The following is an 18,198-nucleotide window of genomic DNA, read 5'->3' on the forward strand; positions in this document are numbered from 1 at the left end:
GAGAATGTCTCACCCCTTGCCCTACCCACCAAAAAACCTCTTTCCGCATATGAATTACCTCTGCATTCTGGCAGTAACTTTCATCTTATGCATAGGAATATAATAAAAATGAACATGAAATTCTGCCTGACAGGCATAAAATAAAAGAAAATATTTGGGAATGTAATTTATTTAATAAATGAGATGAACTGAGTGTTGATGGAAGAACAGTTAATAGTTTAATGAAAAGTACATTATATAGAGCCTCCCCTGGTGGCGCAGGTAGTTGAGCGCTGCTCTGTGAAGCTGTCTGCAACCTCTGCAGTGCCAGTTAGATCCCGGCCGGAGGGCAAGAGTCCCACATGGTGCGCAGACCTCTCCTGCCACCCGCTGCTCCTCTCAGCAGTGTACTTCGTCAGTCTGCCTGTTCTGTTCCCCGCTCTGGCTCTGGTGAATCCTCTCACCCTCCCGTGCCTCTGGCCTGTACCCCTTGTATGAATAAATAAATCTTTAAAAAAAGGTATATTATATATATATAGAGAGAGAGTCTGTTTTCTTCTGAATAACTTTTAAAGCATACTAAACAATCTCATATATAAACATAGTTAGGACATTTCTAAAAGAATCTGAGTGTAGTATCATTCAGATATCACAGTTCTTGAGTTCATGGGGTTATATCTTTCTGAGTCTAGTAAAAACATCATGAATTGTGTACATCCTTTTGGTAAGGTCTTAGAGAAGTCATCACATAGGTATCATTGAGCAAATCTGAATCTATTACAGTATTTAGCAAGGCATTCTTATTTCTGAAATGCCACATTAGATAGAAGAAAATTAACAATATTTATATACAAAGAAAAGTGATAGAATTTGTGATTACTGAATAGTCTTAAGTCATCAAACTCATCCAGATATTTCCTTTAAGTCTGAGAGAGATGTGTACTGTTATGGAGCATCAGACAAAATCCAGCTGTACTTCAATCCCATTTCAATCTATCACAGAAAATACTGACTATTTTTTTCCTGCAGTCATGCAGCTGTCAGCTATCCAACTTTGGGTCTAGATTTGCATTATAGTTTTATTTCCTACCTGTTCATTTTCATCTAAAACACGTTTTCCATGAAACAATGTCCGCTGTCTGAACAAGGAAAGCATGAAGTGCGGTCTCATCAAACCTGTCAGTGAATGTTCATGGACACAGCAAATAATATTGGCTAAATTTAAGGGGATGTAGTTCTACTTTTAAGAAGTGGTAAAATCACACTTATTGGGCCTCCCCGGTGGCGCAGCGGTTGAGCGCTGAGTTGTGAAGCTGCCTGCAGCCTTTGCAACGCTGGTTCGATCCCAGGCCACTGGGCGAGGGTCTCACATGGTAGGCAGACCTCTCCTGCCACCCGCTGCCCCCCTCAGCAGTGTACTTCGGTCCTTCTGCCTGCTCTGTTCCCCACCCTGGCTCTGGTGAATTCTCTCACCCTCCCGCGCTTCTGACTGTACCCAGTGCTTGTATAAATAAATAAATAAATAAATAAATAAATAAATAAATAAATAAATAAATCTTTTAAAAAATAAATCACTACTTATCTACACACATTGTTAATGTCATGGTTATCATTCCAGTAACAATTTCATTTTGTTCCACTATATATGACTATCTGCCCTCGTCCCCATTAAAGTCTATTACACATCGAAATAACCACAAAGTATGTGCACTCAATTGAAAATAAGTGAAGTTACAGAATTTCCTAGGGAGGTACACTGACTGAGATCTCTGGAAATATTAAAGATTTGTAAGCAATAGCAGAAAGTATATACATCGTAAAGATTAATGAAGACACACAAGATTGTGGTGATAATTAAATCCAAATGCAACAGTTGAACAGAATAAAAACATTCTTTCTTATAACATGATTCTTTCTTAGAAACAATTGTGATGGAACCATTTTTTTCCTGTGTGGTCTTGCAAGAATACTATCTCCCTCCAGCTCACAGATCAACTATCTAGAGAATATCATAGTGTATAACATCAATTCTTTGGGTGTGGACTAAGAGGTCATTGAAAAGCAACATGAGTTTCTTAACATGTCCAGAGGTAACAGGTCACATTCGTTCACTTTGTATTGGGAAGAACTAGTCACATGATCACTCAGAGCTCTGGGGGAACTGGGAAAGCTACTTTTGCCTCGTTAATTTCTGGCTATCACTATTTTATGGAGTTGAAAAACGATTTATAGGTAGCTTCTTGCCTTTAATATAGAGAAATGTTGCTATTCAGTTGTTCTGAATATAAGAGTTTTTTTTTTTTTTGGTCTGTTTATATTTAGCCTGCTCATGTTTCTGGCCAACTAGGTACATATAAAGCCCAAAATACAAACTCTTGTTGGGAACAATAGTATGAAATAAATCCACAAAAATGAGGTCAGTATAGAGAGCTCATCTTACTAACAGAGGAAAGAATTGAGCTTAATATTCTGTATCCATGTAGAAAATGCTTGAATTTCTGTGACTAAGGTAAATAGATTTTAGACTTTGAGATTAATGTAACATTCACAGTGATGATATACTAAAATATCCTTTATATTTACTACATTATAAAGACCCATTATATTTTTGTGTACAATGAATAATATTCTATACTGTGAATCGTATAGGAACTTCCAGGGAAATGAAATAATGCCCCAAGCAAACATGCATGAAATGAATTAGCTTCATAGAGTAAATGCCACATTTGGCCTTATATAGTAGCAGCACTGAATGAGTCACTGAAATGGCCTTAAAATTGGAAATGTTTGCTGGTAGCCCCTGACCTATTCTTTTCATCTTTTTCTCCCAGCAGAAATACTCTGTGAGTACAAAGTAGATTACTTTACACTTTTATTTCACAAACTGAATGGAAAGTAAGAGGGCTCATTTGCATGTCTGGACCTGGGATTTCTTGCATAACACTCCAACGATATGCACGGCTCTTGCCAGGTCCCGTACCAAAAGCTTTCCCTGTGGTCCTTGTGCTCCAGAAAATTGTTGACCTTGGCTATCTTTTCCTTATATGATAATTTTTTTTCTTTTCTGGATTTACTGGCCTGCTTTCTATTTAACTTTTCATCTTTCTCAAATCTCTCTCTCTGGTCTATAGGTAGAGTGTACTGATGATGAGCAGATGCTGGTTTTCATGGAAAGCCTCGTAGATTATATCTACTGCTCTGGTTTTCTGAGTTATCCTTTCAGAACCCTCAGGTAACCACTCCAGGACGAGGTCCAGATCACAGCACCTTTAACATGTTCCTGTTATGGGCCGTGCGTATGTGGGGATGGACCCACCTTACATTCCTGGAGGACAGTCCAGCACATACTTCAGCTTCAGGTGGGGGAACTTGTCTCTTGGCCCCATTTTGTGGTACTTAGGAGATTCCCATTACACAGCTCGGGATCAAAGAACAAATTGATTAGTAATTTGAGCAGTTTATATTCATATATCTCTATACGTGCACTCCCCTAGAATAAACCTAAAATTTCATTAAGATTTTCATGTGAAAAATTTAATTCAGGGCCTGCAAATATCTTCTAGGCTGATTGTAAGATAAGGTTTGTCTTTAAGGATAAATGGAAAATGTGTAAATCAGAGTATTCTATGTACATTAATTATCATTATATGGAACATTTATTTAATCATAAATTAAAATGATAGAATTCCATCCTTCTTTGTAAATCAAAAGAGATCATTGCTATCATTTCTTTTTTAATGCCCAGCAGTTCTTACTGATGAAAAATGTGGTCATCCCACATCCCAGCTAAAGTTCAAATTTAAATTAGGTTACTTGCTTATTTACTATAAAGTCTTGGGGAAATTTTTTTTAGTTTTTCTTGTGTCCCTATCTGTGATATGCAAGTAATAATAGCAATAGCACATGATTTTTGAATTAAATGAAGGGAAAATACATGTTTATATGTAAAAAAAATCCATAAATACACTAATATGCTGTTAAATGTAAAGTCTTTGTTTTTAATGATATTTTAAATTTATTGATGCAAAGAAGAAGTGGGGTGCAGGCCAGAATAGCACGGAGGAGAGGATTCACCAGAAACAGGGTGGGGAGTGAAACAGTCAGATCCACTGCCGAGGGCAGCCCTGGCGGGGACAGGAGTGGTCTGCTCCACAGTGTGGGTCAGCTCCCTGGCCCGGCATCAAACTCTGGCCACCGTGGCCAGTTCTTGCTCGATAGCGCTGAGACTTGAACCCCTACAGCACCAGGGAGGCCCAGACTGCTGTTGGGGTTTTGGACTGTGACTGGTTCTTGGTCTCTGCCTCCCGGGGTTTTGCAAGCCAGCCGCCAGAACCCCTGTGGTTTCCATTCGCACATGTCTGTCTGGGTGCGAAGGCCAAAGAGCCTTCAGCAGGCACTGGTCATGGCTTGCACCTTCATGAGGGGCATCCTTGGCAATATCTTGGGTTCATGCAAGGTCCGGATCTGAAAAATTCAAGGGATTTTCTCTGTGTTGCAATGATTTGCTCTCAGGCAGTTTTGTTTCCATTCCAAGCTGGGTCTGGTCTTGACACTGAACGCCAATTTCTTTTTCCCTCAGCCAATAAAAGGAAACAGAGTTTGAGGAAGAGGAAAATGGTTGAATTTGTCAACAAATGAGAGGGCAGCAGACTCATGTCTGAAAGACCACTGTCCTGCTCCTGGGCAGAGGGCAGGGGTGTTTCTAGGAAGGGAAAAAGGGGGAAAATGAGTGAGGGTCTGCAAAGCAGAGGGGAAGGGGCTGGCACGGAGACAGGAGGGCGCCAGCTTGCTTTTCTTCAATAGCTGATGTTTAACTCCCTCTTCCTTGCAGTGCAGGAGGACTTGTTATCTAAAGACAAACCTGTCAAACAAGGGGGGAATTGCAAGAAATACAGGAAAGACAAACTGGTTCATGCTTATCTGAGAGACCAATCATTTGTAACTGCATCATGATCCCCACCCTCTGGTCTGCCCTTCCACTTCTGTGGGAGAAAGGGGTGTGGCATCTTCTGGCTGCTTTCTGCTGAGTGGGGTCCTGGTGGGGGTTTTACCAAGGAAGGCCTGCACTTGCTGGTGCCACAGTTCCTGACATGGTGGTAATGTAATGAGTGTACTGTAATGAGGTGTGGCTGTAATGAGGTGTACAGCATATCATAGTCCTCACTGTAACAGGGATGGCTTTTTCCCTTCCTCAAGAGGATGGCATGTAGGGTACAGCCCTCACTGAAGAGGACCAGAGACTAATATAAATAGTGACTGAGACATCATTTTTCTCTACCCTCATCCCAATTCTGTAAAATAGTAAACCAAATGTAATTTTAAACAATTTCACCTATATTTGCATAAACTCAGGACAGAATAACCAAGCAGAATGTTGTTGTCTTTGTGGAAAATTCCACAGGCCTTAGCGTGAGCCTTTTAACACCCAGCCCATGCAGGCTTCATCAAAGTCACAGTCTTACCAGACTTCACCTGAGATTTCTTCTCAAGGGTCCCAGAGCTTTCTCCAGGGTTTTTCCAGTCCTGCCAATGGAGGCAGCTTCCTCAACTTTCATGGAGGTCTTTGGATTCTGGTAAGCAAGGTGACAGGCTCTTCTTGGCTAGCTCTTCTCAGCTCAGTTCCAATTTTACTCCCAGAAGAATTTCAATCAAAGCCTTGTAACAAAACATGTTTTTAATTTTCTTGTTTAAGGAGAAATAAATAAAATTGTCTATTGAGGTTGTGCAAAGGTAGACAATGTCCTGAGAAGTACAAATATGGCCTACACATTTTTAGGATGAGAAAAGATAAAAGCAAATGTTCCAGTTTGCTCATAAAAAGATGCAAAGTGCCACTGCTAAGATCATAGCCCTGGTATCGACAAGTTCTCTGGAGATAAAAAACAAAACATTAAAAACCAGTATTTTTAAAAAGACATTAAAAATTATACAAATCCTCCTCAGTGAACTTTTCCTGTCTATTAAGTCTTGATCTTTTGTTGGTAATTTTCATAAATCCAATTTCTCTATAGGCTCGGTAGGTCTTCTCAGTTCCAAAACATATCTATATTGTCAGTCTCTTTTTGTGAGTTTTCTGAAGACAAAGCTCAGCAAATTACCCTTAGAAATAACAAAACCTTGAAAATGACCATACCTAAAATTATGGTTTAAGCCAAAAGACAAGGATGTTTGCTCACAAGGATGTTTTGGGACACACACACATATGTATTTCAGAATAATAAAAATCATCCAATAATATACTGGGACATACATGGTTTTTAAAACTCTCATATACTTTAGAACACTTTAATCAAATTTTATATATGCTGGAAAGTTACAACTTTTCCTCTCCATGACAATGTTTTCTCCATGAAGTTTTAATATCTCTAGATTGGTCCAATGTTGTAGCATTTTCCTACAAGGAAAATAATTTATTGAGAGTCCTAAGACATATTCAATCACTTTACTGATCAAAAAACTTTATTGCTTTTGAAATTTGACTTCAAGAAAATATTTGTCACAGACTTAATAAATATATACACATTTTTATAAAACAACATTAAATTACCCAGAGTGATAACTAGAACTTTTATAAATATATATATATATATATATATATATATATATATATAAACAGTGCTCAACAATGCTGATAGTACCATATTTTCCAGTTAACCAAGTTTGAGTGTAAAAGAGAACCAAGACTTTAGATTTCCTAAACAGTATTTAATTTGTCATCAAGAACCAGTAAAAGCAGTTTAAGAATCCTTGAGTCTTGACTGCAGATGAAAAAGAAATTAAATTTGGTTTTACATAAGTACACTATTTTTTTTAAGATTTATTTATTTATTTAGTCAGAAGCGCAGGAGGGTGAGAGAATTCACCAGAGCTAGGGCGGGGAGCAGAACAGGTAGAATGACAAAATACACTGCTGAGGGGAGCAGCGGGTGGCAGGAGAGGTCTGTGCACCAGGTGGGACCCTCCTCCCGTGCCTGGGGAGCAGCTGAAGATCGAAATGGCGCTGCAGAGGCTTCGGGCAGCTTCGCAACCCAGTGCTCAACCGCTGCGCCACCGGGGAGGCCCATAAAGTACACTATTGACAACAAAATATTTCTAAAGCAAGGCATTCTAGCACAAAACATTTTTCCAAAATACCTCTCTCAGACCTTCAGTACTTCAATATGTTTTTTGTCTTCCTATTTTGCAACATTTTTTAAGATAGCCATTTTGTTTTGACACCAAATTTTTGAAGATCTTTAACATAACTCTTTTAAATACATTTCTTAAGACAACTTCACTTTATTTGCATTTCGAGTTACAACATTCTAGTTTTTAATTTTACTTTTAATTTATATATTTTTTAAAAGATTTATTTATTTATTTATTTATACAAGCACTGGGTACAGTCAGAAGCGCGGGAGGGTGAGAGAATTCACCAGAACCAGAGCGGGGAACAGAACAGGCAGACCGACAAAATACACTGCTGAGGGGAGCAGCAAGTGCAACAGGAGAGCTCTGCGCACCATGTGGGACCCTCACCTGGTGGCGGGCAATTGAACTGGTGCTGCAGAGGCTGCAGGCAGCTTTGCAACCCAGCGCTCAACCGCTGCGCCACCGGGGAGGCACAGTTTTTAATTTTTAGATTGTAAGCCTGTTATGGCAGAATTTCATCTTTATTTATGCCTGAAGACCCAGAGGAGATCTTTTTCCATAGTCTGAGCCCCAAGCAATTGGGCAACAGACCATCCATCACCCCAGCAGGGGCACATCCACAATTGAAAGCAGGGAAGGGGCAGAGAAGCAGGAGACTTCCAAGAGCTCACCTGGTCATCTGGGGCACCCAAGTCAGGCACCTGGCCAGAGAAACTCCATCAGTCACTCCCCGAACTTTTTGTCCACACGCAGGCCTTGTCCAACATAACTTTGGCTAATGAACAACTCAGGCTCACATTTTTTCACTTCAGGACATTGTAAGAGCTGTTATGCTATTATGCCATTCTACTGGATAATTCATACATAAACACGTCATTTTTTTTTTTTAGGTGAAATGATGAACAACAAAGTTTATATTTCCTACATTAAGAAGCAAAATATAAACCAAAAGCTCATTAAGTAGTCAAATTTTCATTTTACTGAACTTAGTAGATCCTTAGTTTTATAGGAGAAATATACCACCATTAAAATAATGATAGAACAGATTTAAGATAGAGAAACCAGAAGTAGCTTTAGTTTTTCTTAGGATAGGAAGTTCAAAATGCAGAGTTACAAATGAAACAAATTCATATGCCAGAGATTTTTTTGTTTATTTTATTTTATTTTTTGCTAGGGCAAGGGGAGGAAAAATCAATGAAGGTGCTCACCAATGCTTTAATTAAACCATTGCATTTTGAACTCGTTTTGTGGTGGACTCCCTGGTGGTGCAAGGGTTAAGCACCACACTATGAAGGAATCTATAGCCTCTGCAGCACGAGTTCAATCCCCAGCCGGCCAGGGAGAAACCCACATGGCGAGGCAGACCTCTCCTGCCGCCTGCTGCTCTTTCTGTCTCTTCTGCTCCCCGCTCTGGCTCTGGTGAATTTTCTCACCCTCCCATGCTTCTGACTGTACCCAGTCCTTATATAAATAAATAAATAAATAAATAAATAAATAAAGAGTTCCCCAGTTATTCCCTTAAAAAAAAAAAAAAGAAAAAAAAAGAAAGAAAAAAGAAAATGTCAGCTAAATTTAAACAACAAACCATATAAAAGCATGCTTACAGTATAAAGGTTAATGCTGGTATGAGAGAAAGGTTTTTCCCACCTACACCATTAGCAATCTCCAAGTCATCTTGAATTAATCCTTTCAAATTTGTTACTTTACTAGTTTTTAGTTTCCTCTTGTGAATATAAATAAAAATTCTCTCACTTTGTTGCTGCATTGTAAAAATCACCATTTTCTATAAACTTAGTTGTGTCCCCAACTTTTCAAATGATGCCGTGGTGCCTGTGACCCACATATGATTGAAATTCTGTGACACTATTTTCACTACATGATGGCATCTGTAGAAGGGTTTAAATTTGTCAAGTGGGAAAACACTGATATTGTCCATCGAATGGTGAATAAACAAAAGCTCTATTAGCTTCATAATATAAAATGGCACAGCTGCCATGGGAAAACATTCTGGCCATTCCTTTGAAAAGGAAGCATAAAATGAATGGATGACAGAGCAATTCCACTTCAGGGAAAACTCTGAAGAATTCAATAGTGACTCAAACTGACATTTGCATGTCCATAATCATATCAGCATTACTCACAACCTGTCAAAATCTAGAAAGAACTCGTGTGTCAATAGAGGTGTAAATGAAAAAAAAAAAACATATATGCTATGGACAATTATTCAGCTTAAAAATGAAAATTCTGATACATGCTACAACTGTAGGAACCTTAAAGCCATTATGTTAAGTAAGATGCAAATGGACTAACAGGGTATTATTCCATTTCTATCAGGGGTCCAAAGCAGTCAGATTCAGAGACAGCAGTAGAATGCAGTTGCCTGAACATGAAGGTGAAGAGGAATGGGGAGCAGTGTTTAACTGGGGGAAGGGAATATCTAGACATGGATGGTGGGATATTTGTGCAATGATTTGAACATAGTTAATGCCATAAAATGCCTGGATTAAAAATATTTAGTGGCAAGGTGCCTCCCCAGTGCCGCAGCGGTTGAGTGCTGGGTTGCGAAGCTGCCCACAGCCTCTGCAGCGCCGGTTTGATCCACGGCCACTGGGCGAGGGTCCCACATGGTGCACAGACCTCTCCTGCCACCCGCTGCTCCCCTCAGCAGTGTACTTCGTCACTCTGCCTGTTCGGCTCTTTGCTCTGGCTCTGGTGAATTCTCTCACCCTCATGTGTTTCTGACTGTACCTAGTGCTTGTATAAATAAATAAATAAATAAATAAATAAATCTTTAAAAAATTTAGTGGCAAATATGTATATTTTATAACAGTGAAAAAATAAGCACAGTTTTGAAACATTTGCAACACACATCAATATGAGAAAGGAATCTGGAAGGCACAGGGAATGTCAGGCAAAGTACTCCACAGGTTTACAACCAAATTATCACTAAAAATGGTAATAACCAGGCCTTCCTGGTGACCTAGGGGTTAAGACGGAGAACTATCATGACTAAGGCCTGAGTTCCATCCCTGTCCAGTGAGCTGACCAACATGGAACTGCAGACCTCTGCTATCTCCTTGCTGCCCCTTCAGCAGTGTCTTAGGTCCATCTGCCTGCTCTGCTCCCCACTGTGTCTCTGGTGAATTCTCTCACCCTCCTGCATGTCTGACTGTACCCCAGTTCTTGTATAAATAAATCTTCAAAAAAAAAAAAAAAACAGCACCTGCTAATAAACAGTGAGGTTTCTGAGTTTCAGAGAGAAGGGAAAGGGTAATGAGGTAAAAGGGATGAGGTTGGGGAAAATTAGTATCAGTTAGAGACAGGTGTTATGAATAAAATGCTGGAAAAGTGCTGAATGTAGAAGGGGGTGCATTATAGACAGTACCTGGGAAGGGTCCCCTGAAAATATTATTTCACAATGTAGGTCATAACCTCAGGTACAAAAGCCCTGCAGTGACAGTGTTTGTCTTTATCATGCAATATCAATAAGGCCTGTGGGGAAAACAGGTACTACATGAAGCCATAAAGTTGAAATGCTGGGCTGTTTTTCTCAGGGTTGTTGTATGATACAAGTAAATTCATAATAAAATATAATTTGTCCCTTGGCTGAAAGCCACTCAAGAAGTCCCCTCCAAGTCCCACAATTGTGCCCACTTTTAGGCCCACCCTGAATCCAAACAACAAGGGGGGCATAACAAGAAAGCGGAAACGCGCCACCCCTCAGTGACAGGGGCCTCCAGAAAGGCCCCAGACAGGAGTCGTCGTGTGCTGAGGTCCAGGCAGTGGAGGCAGGACAAAGCGACAGCGGCGGGACAGGGAGAGGGGATGGAAAAAGCCACGTCACACAGGCGGGGCAGGCGATACAAGGTAAAGTAATGAAATGGAGGCTTTGAACCTGGGAAGCCGCCTGAGGTATTTTACTCTGAGAAAACTTCAAAAACTGAGACTTGGAATTTCGATCCTAGGAAAAGTGAGTGGCGGACCCAAACCCCGGGCTGTTCTGACAGAAGGGGCATCTGCTCTGCCCGGTGGACCTGAGCTGCCTCCCTGGAGGCGCTGCTGGGGTTCAATCTCCACCTCTAAGAAGCCCCGAGGGGAAGCCCAGGCTGGCGGGTTAAACCTCCTCTGTGTCCTCCAGGGCCCAGGGGATTTAGGAGCCGCCTCCCCTGCCGGGGCCTAGGTCTGGAAGACGGGTCGGGCTGCTCAAACTGGGGGTCGGGGCCATGGCTTCCCCTCCTGCCTGCAAGACGCAGGGCGGGAGGTGGTGTCACCCCAGAAAATCTTAGTCTACCCCCAGGACATCATCACCCACAGTAACAGCCATGCGGGCCCAGAGCAGAGGAAGCATGAAAGGATGGAGGTAATAGCACTTTAACAGATTATAAATATTAAAAAAGTAAGTTGATTATCTACAAAATGTCCACTTTCCAGGTGAATGGGTGATTGTGGCTTATTCACTCTCTACAATAGGAAGGATTCTCTTAGCACCAGATATCAATAGAGAAAACATCTCAAGAACTTAAGAATGGACGCTTCAATCATGCTCAGTGAAATAAGTCAGAAAGAAAAAGAAAAATACCAGATGGCCTCACTCATAGCAGGAATTTAGAAAACCAAATAAGAGACCAGGAAAAAGACTAATCAATACAAAGTAAAAATCAAAATCAACAAGCAACTGTAAACCAGACGGCGGGGGGGGGGGGGGGGCCGGGGAAAGAAGGACAATAATCAAAATAAGGGGGGAGGTGCAATTGTATAGGGAATATAACCAAAATGAAAATGCATACATTCTGCAAAGATGAAAAAAAGATGTAAGAATTATATAAAATAAAATATTTAAATAAAAAAAAGAATTCCTTTAAAAAAAAAAAAGAATGGGTCCTTCATTGTCTCAGATGATTCCCCATGAAGGACCTTCCATCCCCATTGATGATAGTGCACAGCTGTCCCTGCTGCAGGAATCTCAGGGGTGTCCTTTAGTGATGCAGAGGTGGTCACAGGTTTCAATACACTGAATAGGTTAATAATAACCATATTAGAAAGTCAAATACTTGTAGCCAGAATGTGACAGGCAGGCCATGTTGCTCCTGGTCACTCAAGGCTCAGGAAAGCCTGGATTCTATTCAAGGGAGAGTCTAAAGTCACCTAATGAGGCAGTTTCCAGGGGTGAAAATTCCCTCTTCCAGGCTCTGAATGGCCACATCAGCTGCACAACAGGTAAGTAACACCTCAGCCTTCACATGCAGGCCCAAGACCAGCAGGGGCAGAATCTCAGACCCTGTGTGAGAAATGCAGAGCCCCAGGTACCACGCAACCCCCTGGGTCAGAACCTGTGCCCCGGGGAGACTGGGACATGACTCTGCCCTCCTGCCTGCTGGACCTGGGGTGGGGAGGTGGGTGTCAGCCCCAGAAAAATTTACAATACGTTCCCCAATTACATCCTAAATCTCCACAAAAATAAAACACACAGATCAACGAACAGAACGGAGAGCCCAGAAAACCCACCCCAGGGGTTGATCAGTGCAGCAGGAAGGAGCTGGGAGCACACTCGGGGGATGCACTTTCTTTCATTTAGGAGCCCAGGGCACCCACAGGGTCACACTCAGCAATGTCCTGAACCCAGGAATGTCCATGTCCCTCCAGGACCCAAAATGACACGAGCAGAGCTCTCCACAACCAGCCCGCCCCGCCCTTGCTGCCTCATCTCCTCCACTTCCACACCCGCGTCAGCGAGCAGTGATGGGACGTAAACACGTAGGGGCGGGGAAAGGCTGAGAAGGAGAGGCTCACGGGGCAAAAACAGAAGGAAAAAAACCCATAAAAAATAATGGGATAAAATAGAATGAAATTCCTGTGTTCCAAGTCTACTTGCACAATGTTGATAGCCACCCTCAGTGTCCTGCCAGCCAGCACGCTGTCATTTTCTGTCTGACCCTAGAGCTCAAATCCTGATGATGGTAGCAGAGATTCCACAGTCAACAAGAAAGATGGTGGCAGCAAAATAGAGTTCCACTTTTGTGGAAGTGCTGCCGTGGGCTGACTGACTTCCAGACAGGCATGCCAAGCGTCAATTGCTTGGGTGCTAACACTCCAATGAAAAACAGGAAGGATATAAAACCTCAGGGAATGACCAGTGACATTTCAAGGAACCATATGTATGCCAATGGTATCTAAATGCCCTTCTTTTAAAGATTTACTTATACAAGAACCGGGGTACAGGCCAGATGTTGGGAGGGTGGGAGGATTCACCAGAGACAGCGGGGAACAGAACAGAGAGATTGACAAAATACACTGCTAAGGGGAGCAGTGGGCAAGACAGGAGAGGTCTGTCATCCCATGTGGGACCTTTGCTGGCCGGCTGGGATCGAAATGGCACCACAGAGGCTGCGGACAGCTTCACAGAGCTGTGCCACCAGGGGAGCCCTTAAAGTCCCTTCTTTTAATGGGGGGATTTTATCTTTATCTGAAAATAGTTCACTCTTAATGAATTGATGTCAGCCACCCATGAAAGAGCATCATGAAGATGCTGCAGATGCCTCTTGCAGTGTCTATCCAGGTACTTTATTGCTTTTGACATGGCGACTTTCAAGGTTGCTATGATGACAAAGAATGTTCTAGTATAAGCTCAACCCACCTGAGCAATTTTGAAATGACACTGCATACAGACCCACAAAATGGACATCGTCACCATCATTTCCACTTAACACCTTAAGGACACTCAAGACTTCACCACTGACCTCAGTATTTTGACACTATCATGATCTTTGGAGGAAACAGGGGCTATTTACCTCTATTTTCACCTTGAATTTCCACACGGTGGTGATGCAGCAGGAATGTGGGGCAGGTGTCACCACTCTGAGTGAATCTCGTCCTCTCCTGTGAGTCTCGTCTGCTCCCCCAAGACTTGGAGTGAAGTCCTGGCCTGGGCCTGCGGGCCTGGTAGGGAGGGGATGAACCTGGTCCAACAGGACCCAGCAGGCAGCACCCTTTCTGCTTGGATCTGGGAAGAAGGTAAGCTGAGAAGGAAGGGAAAGTGAGGAGCCATCTCTCTGAGGGTGGCAAATGGCAGAGTGGTGAGTACCTGTCAGGGAGGAACCAGGGGAGGGTGGGCTAGATGTTGAACACTGGCCAGCATTGGCAGGTTGCCATTTGGGCAAGGCGGACACAGAGGTCCCTGTTCATCCATTCCAGAGCAGCCTGCTGGGTCGGATCCTGCACTGACTGGGGATTCCCAGGAGACCTGCCGGCACCCTGGAAACTGTCCAACACTGTGAAGACAATAGAGATGACACCTGTGGGTGGCAAGAACCTCTGTGCTCATGGCTACCAAGATGGGGGTGTAGGAGCCCAGACCCCTCAGGAGGAGGAAATGCCCAGCCACCTGGAGCAAGAACAGCTCATGGCTAGAGATTTGCCTCACCGCCTGCCCGGCATGATTTGATGCAGAGCTGTGGGGTCAGGATGAGGGGTGGTGCAGGGATCAGCCATGTCAGTCGTGTAGGGAGGAGTAGGCGTGATGGAGAGGGGGGCAGAAAGGTGAAGGTGACAGAGGGAGGTGCGTCTGAGCAGAGGGAAATGGGAAGCCCCTCTGAAGAGGTGGCTCTTGGAGAAGGAAGTGAGGGAACAGGCATTTCGGGCACAGAGAACCTCAGGGTGAAATCTCTGAGGCTCACAGGGTGTGTCTCCAGCCAAACTCTCGAACAGGCCAGCGGAAAACTCACAGCCCTTCCACGGAGACAGGAAAGCTGAAATACTGGCCTGTTTTTCTCATGGTTGTCATTACAATCCAAGTAAAAACCATAATGAAATGCCATTTTTTTCCTCCGCTGAAAGCTACTCGGGAAGTCCACTTCAATGTGGGACTCTACTCCTTAGCTTGTCTTCAAGCCCATGACCGTGGAGGTAGCCAGAAAAGAAGGCCTGGGCGTGCCAACCTCCTGCCTGAAAGAGGCCACCCAGAAAAGGCCACCCAGACAGGAGTCGTCTGTGTTCTCTCAACCCATCAAGGCTGTGACATTGAGGAAGAGACTTGGGAGAATTGACCCAAAAGGACCTGAATGGAATAAGACCTGTGCACGCAGGCAGGGCAGAGGCTGGTGGCTGAGATGGGCCTCTGGATTGGGCGAGCAGGGGGTAACCATGACAACTGACTCACATTCTGGGCTCAGGAATCCCGAGTGCCTGGTGGAACTCATGTTGATTGAACAAACCGCCCCACCAACCCCCACGCCTGTTAGTCACCAGACAACGAATCACTCTCTTAGCTTGGTCCAGGCTCACACTCACCACCAAGGTCCTGTGTCATTGGGTTTATTCTGCTCCCTTGCTTCTCAGGCTTAGCTTTGCTGACACAGGAAAGGACATCATGGTCTGGACATGGGCCAGTCTTCCAGCCAGTGTTGACCAATCTTCCCATCATGATACTGCCCTGCTCCCTGTCTCAGCACTTCACGCCTTAGGGGTTTCCAACATCTTTTATTTATTTATTTATTTCTAATAATGCCTTCATAGTGAATAAAGTGGTGCCATTGTTTCCACTCCCAGGGCATTTTCATTTGCTTGTGGAGAGCACTCTACAGAGTAGCAGATGTGCATAAACAAGAGTTAGTATAAAGAACAGCAAGATGATCCACAAAGGTTTTACAAAATTCAATGGGTATAAATTTAGTTCCTGTACAGGAAAAATAAACAAAAATAATACAATATTAAACAACATCCAAATTTTAACGTCGAGGATTTGTTGGATTTAGCCATTACCCAATGTCATTCAAATGCGCCATTGTGGCATTTGTGTTTTTGTTGCAATTGTGCTAATGGTTGCAATAACTTATCTCTAAATTCCATGACAAGACCAAAAAGGTTATTATGGAATGTACCATGTACTATGAAGTTGTCTTTGTACATTTGTTCAGGAAAGGGTTGCATTAAAAGGGATAGGGGTTATAGAGAATGATATCCCAACAAACCACAATTGAGTCTGTGATGTCAGAGGACCTGTTGATGTTGACCACGTCAGCATACAGCAGCCTCAAGGGCACTGAGTCTTGATCTGATGTTCCAGAGGACTGCACAGTCCATGGGAAGGGATCCTCTTTTTCATTTTGATTCCTATGGGTGGCATCCCAGGTGGTGGCTGTATCAATAATGTCTGGAGCTCTGGAATAAGACTGGTCCTTTATTGCTCTAACTGAACACGGCTTTATAAGTGATAAAACAGAAACAAACCCTCTCCCCGATGTGATGTTAAATGTTTAAAGTCCCAGCCAAATTGGTCCTTGCAAGAGATGGTGATCTACAACCAATGGCCTAAGACTTGTTTCTGCTGGGATAAAATGTTGTTGTATTGCCATGAGACCAGAGGAATCAGGAATGAGCTGTTGCTCACCAGTTGTTAGGCCAAAGCATTGTCATTCAAGAATTTAAATGTAAATCAAGCTCTGCATATAAGGACCTATGGGGACAAGTGATCCTCTAGACTCCTTTTGTTGTTTTTTTTAAGTGCAGACCCCAGGGTGAAGCCTTAGGAGACAGAGTTTTGTAGGGTTTTAGGGTATGTAAAAGAAGCAATAATCAGTTACCAGTATTGTCCAGGAATGTCCAGTATGCCTGTCCTTCACGCCTGGAAATTAGTCCCTGCTAAAAAGGAAAATCCTGAAGAGGCAGTAGGCAACACAAAACAGCAAAGATATCAAAATTACCAGAAGAAAAAAAAATTAATACCTGATGTAATTTATCTAGAAACAAGTGCCATCCATGCTGATCCTCATTCACCCCAACAGTACAACAAAATATTTGGAAACTAAATCCACTTTCAGATCATTTCACCTATGTAGGGTAAAGAAAATATCAGGATTTTCTGCCCTTCCGCCATCAGGATAGATGATGGATCCTTGTCCTGAATGCATGCCTGAGGGCGGGCACCTGGAATAGGGTGTGGGCATAGGTAGATGGGATTCAGCTGAGCTAAGACTGTGCTTTTAAGGGCGGCATCACGGGGATGCCAGCAGCAGCAGCAGCAGCAGCAGCAGCAGCAATAGAAGCCGAAGCCGAAGCCGAGAAGCAGCAGAACGAACGCCAGAAAATCCAGATAGAGTGAAGACTTGCTGTGGGCTGGGAGGCCTGCCAGCCTCCCAGCCCCCCAGCCAGCACCCCTGCCTGCCATATGCCTGGTGAACCCCAATAAAAAACCTGCAAAACCACTGAGGACTCTGACTCCTCCTTTACCCAGTCTGCATGGGATCAGAAAACCTGCACTGTGTCCTGTCCTGCCCTTTACAACCTATTTTTGCATAACATCACAGGTCAGGATAACCAAACAGCATTTTACACTGGGTTTGATGGAATATGCCGTATACAATCAGAGTGAAGGTGTGACATCCAGTCCCTGCAGGCTTCAGAAACAAAGTTGATTTCATCAGCTGCCACCTGGGGTTTCTTCTTTTCGAGGTTACCACAATTTTTTTCTTGTTCCAGGATGTCCAGTCCTGCCCATGGAGGTCAGCTTCCTCACCCTCTTTGGAGGTCTCTGGAAACTTCCATATAAAGTGGCAGGTTCTCTGCTTCTTGGTTTAGCTCAAATTTAACTTTCTTGAAAACATTTAATCAAAGTCACAAAATGAAACACGTTTCCAATTTTTAGGTGAAGCAGACAAAAATAGACTCTGTCATGAGTAGTAAACATTACGACCACTTGTTCATACTGTGTTGGTATCAAGGGGAGAGAGCATGCAAACACAAGTTCACTCCGCTTTAAAAAAACAAGAAAGTGCCACATGACTGCAGACATCAAACCAACGAAGTACATGATAATGCAGGACAACAGTCAAAATTTACAATTTGCATACATATCAGGCACTGAAATGTTTTATGAAAGTTTCAGAAAACCAATGTTCACATTTCTGTACATGCCTAAGTTTTACATTTTATTTCCCCAAATGACCATGATTCCCTTTCAGTTTTACTTCACCAGGAAAACCAAATAGGACAAATTTTTGTAATGCCTTAACCATGAGTGTAGGGTAAGGAAAAATATCAGGCTTTTCTGCCCTCCCGCCATCAGGATAGATGATGGATCCTTGCGGACCTGAA

At 42.9% G+C, this 18,198-nt stretch overlaps 1 long non-coding RNA gene across 2 annotated transcripts; it reads right to left on the bottom strand.

Annotated features, from left to right (window-relative positions):
• Nucleotides 1-2,923: 2,923 nt before the first annotated feature.
• LOC129146508 (uncharacterized) lies at nt 2,924-14,371 on the bottom strand. Of its 2 annotated transcripts, none has more exons than XR_008553349.1 (3): nt 13,899-14,371; nt 5,442-5,634; nt 2,924-3,397 (listed from the first exon to the last, which is right to left on the bottom strand). It is a non-coding gene; the product is annotated as an uncharacterized LOC129146508 (long non-coding RNA). The 2 variants fall into 2 exon arrangements; XR_008553350.1 differs by lacking the exon at nt 2,924-3,397 and adding an exon at nt 4,358-4,443.
• Nucleotides 14,372-18,198: the final 3,827 nt, after the last annotated feature.

Source organism: Talpa occidentalis, unplaced genomic scaffold, assembly GCF_014898055.3.
Source record: "Talpa occidentalis isolate TD23 unplaced genomic scaffold, MPIMG_talOcc4v2.1 talOcc4.20, whole genome shotgun sequence".
NCBI classification, from domain to species: Eukaryota; Metazoa; Chordata; class Mammalia; order Eulipotyphla; family Talpidae; genus Talpa; species Talpa occidentalis.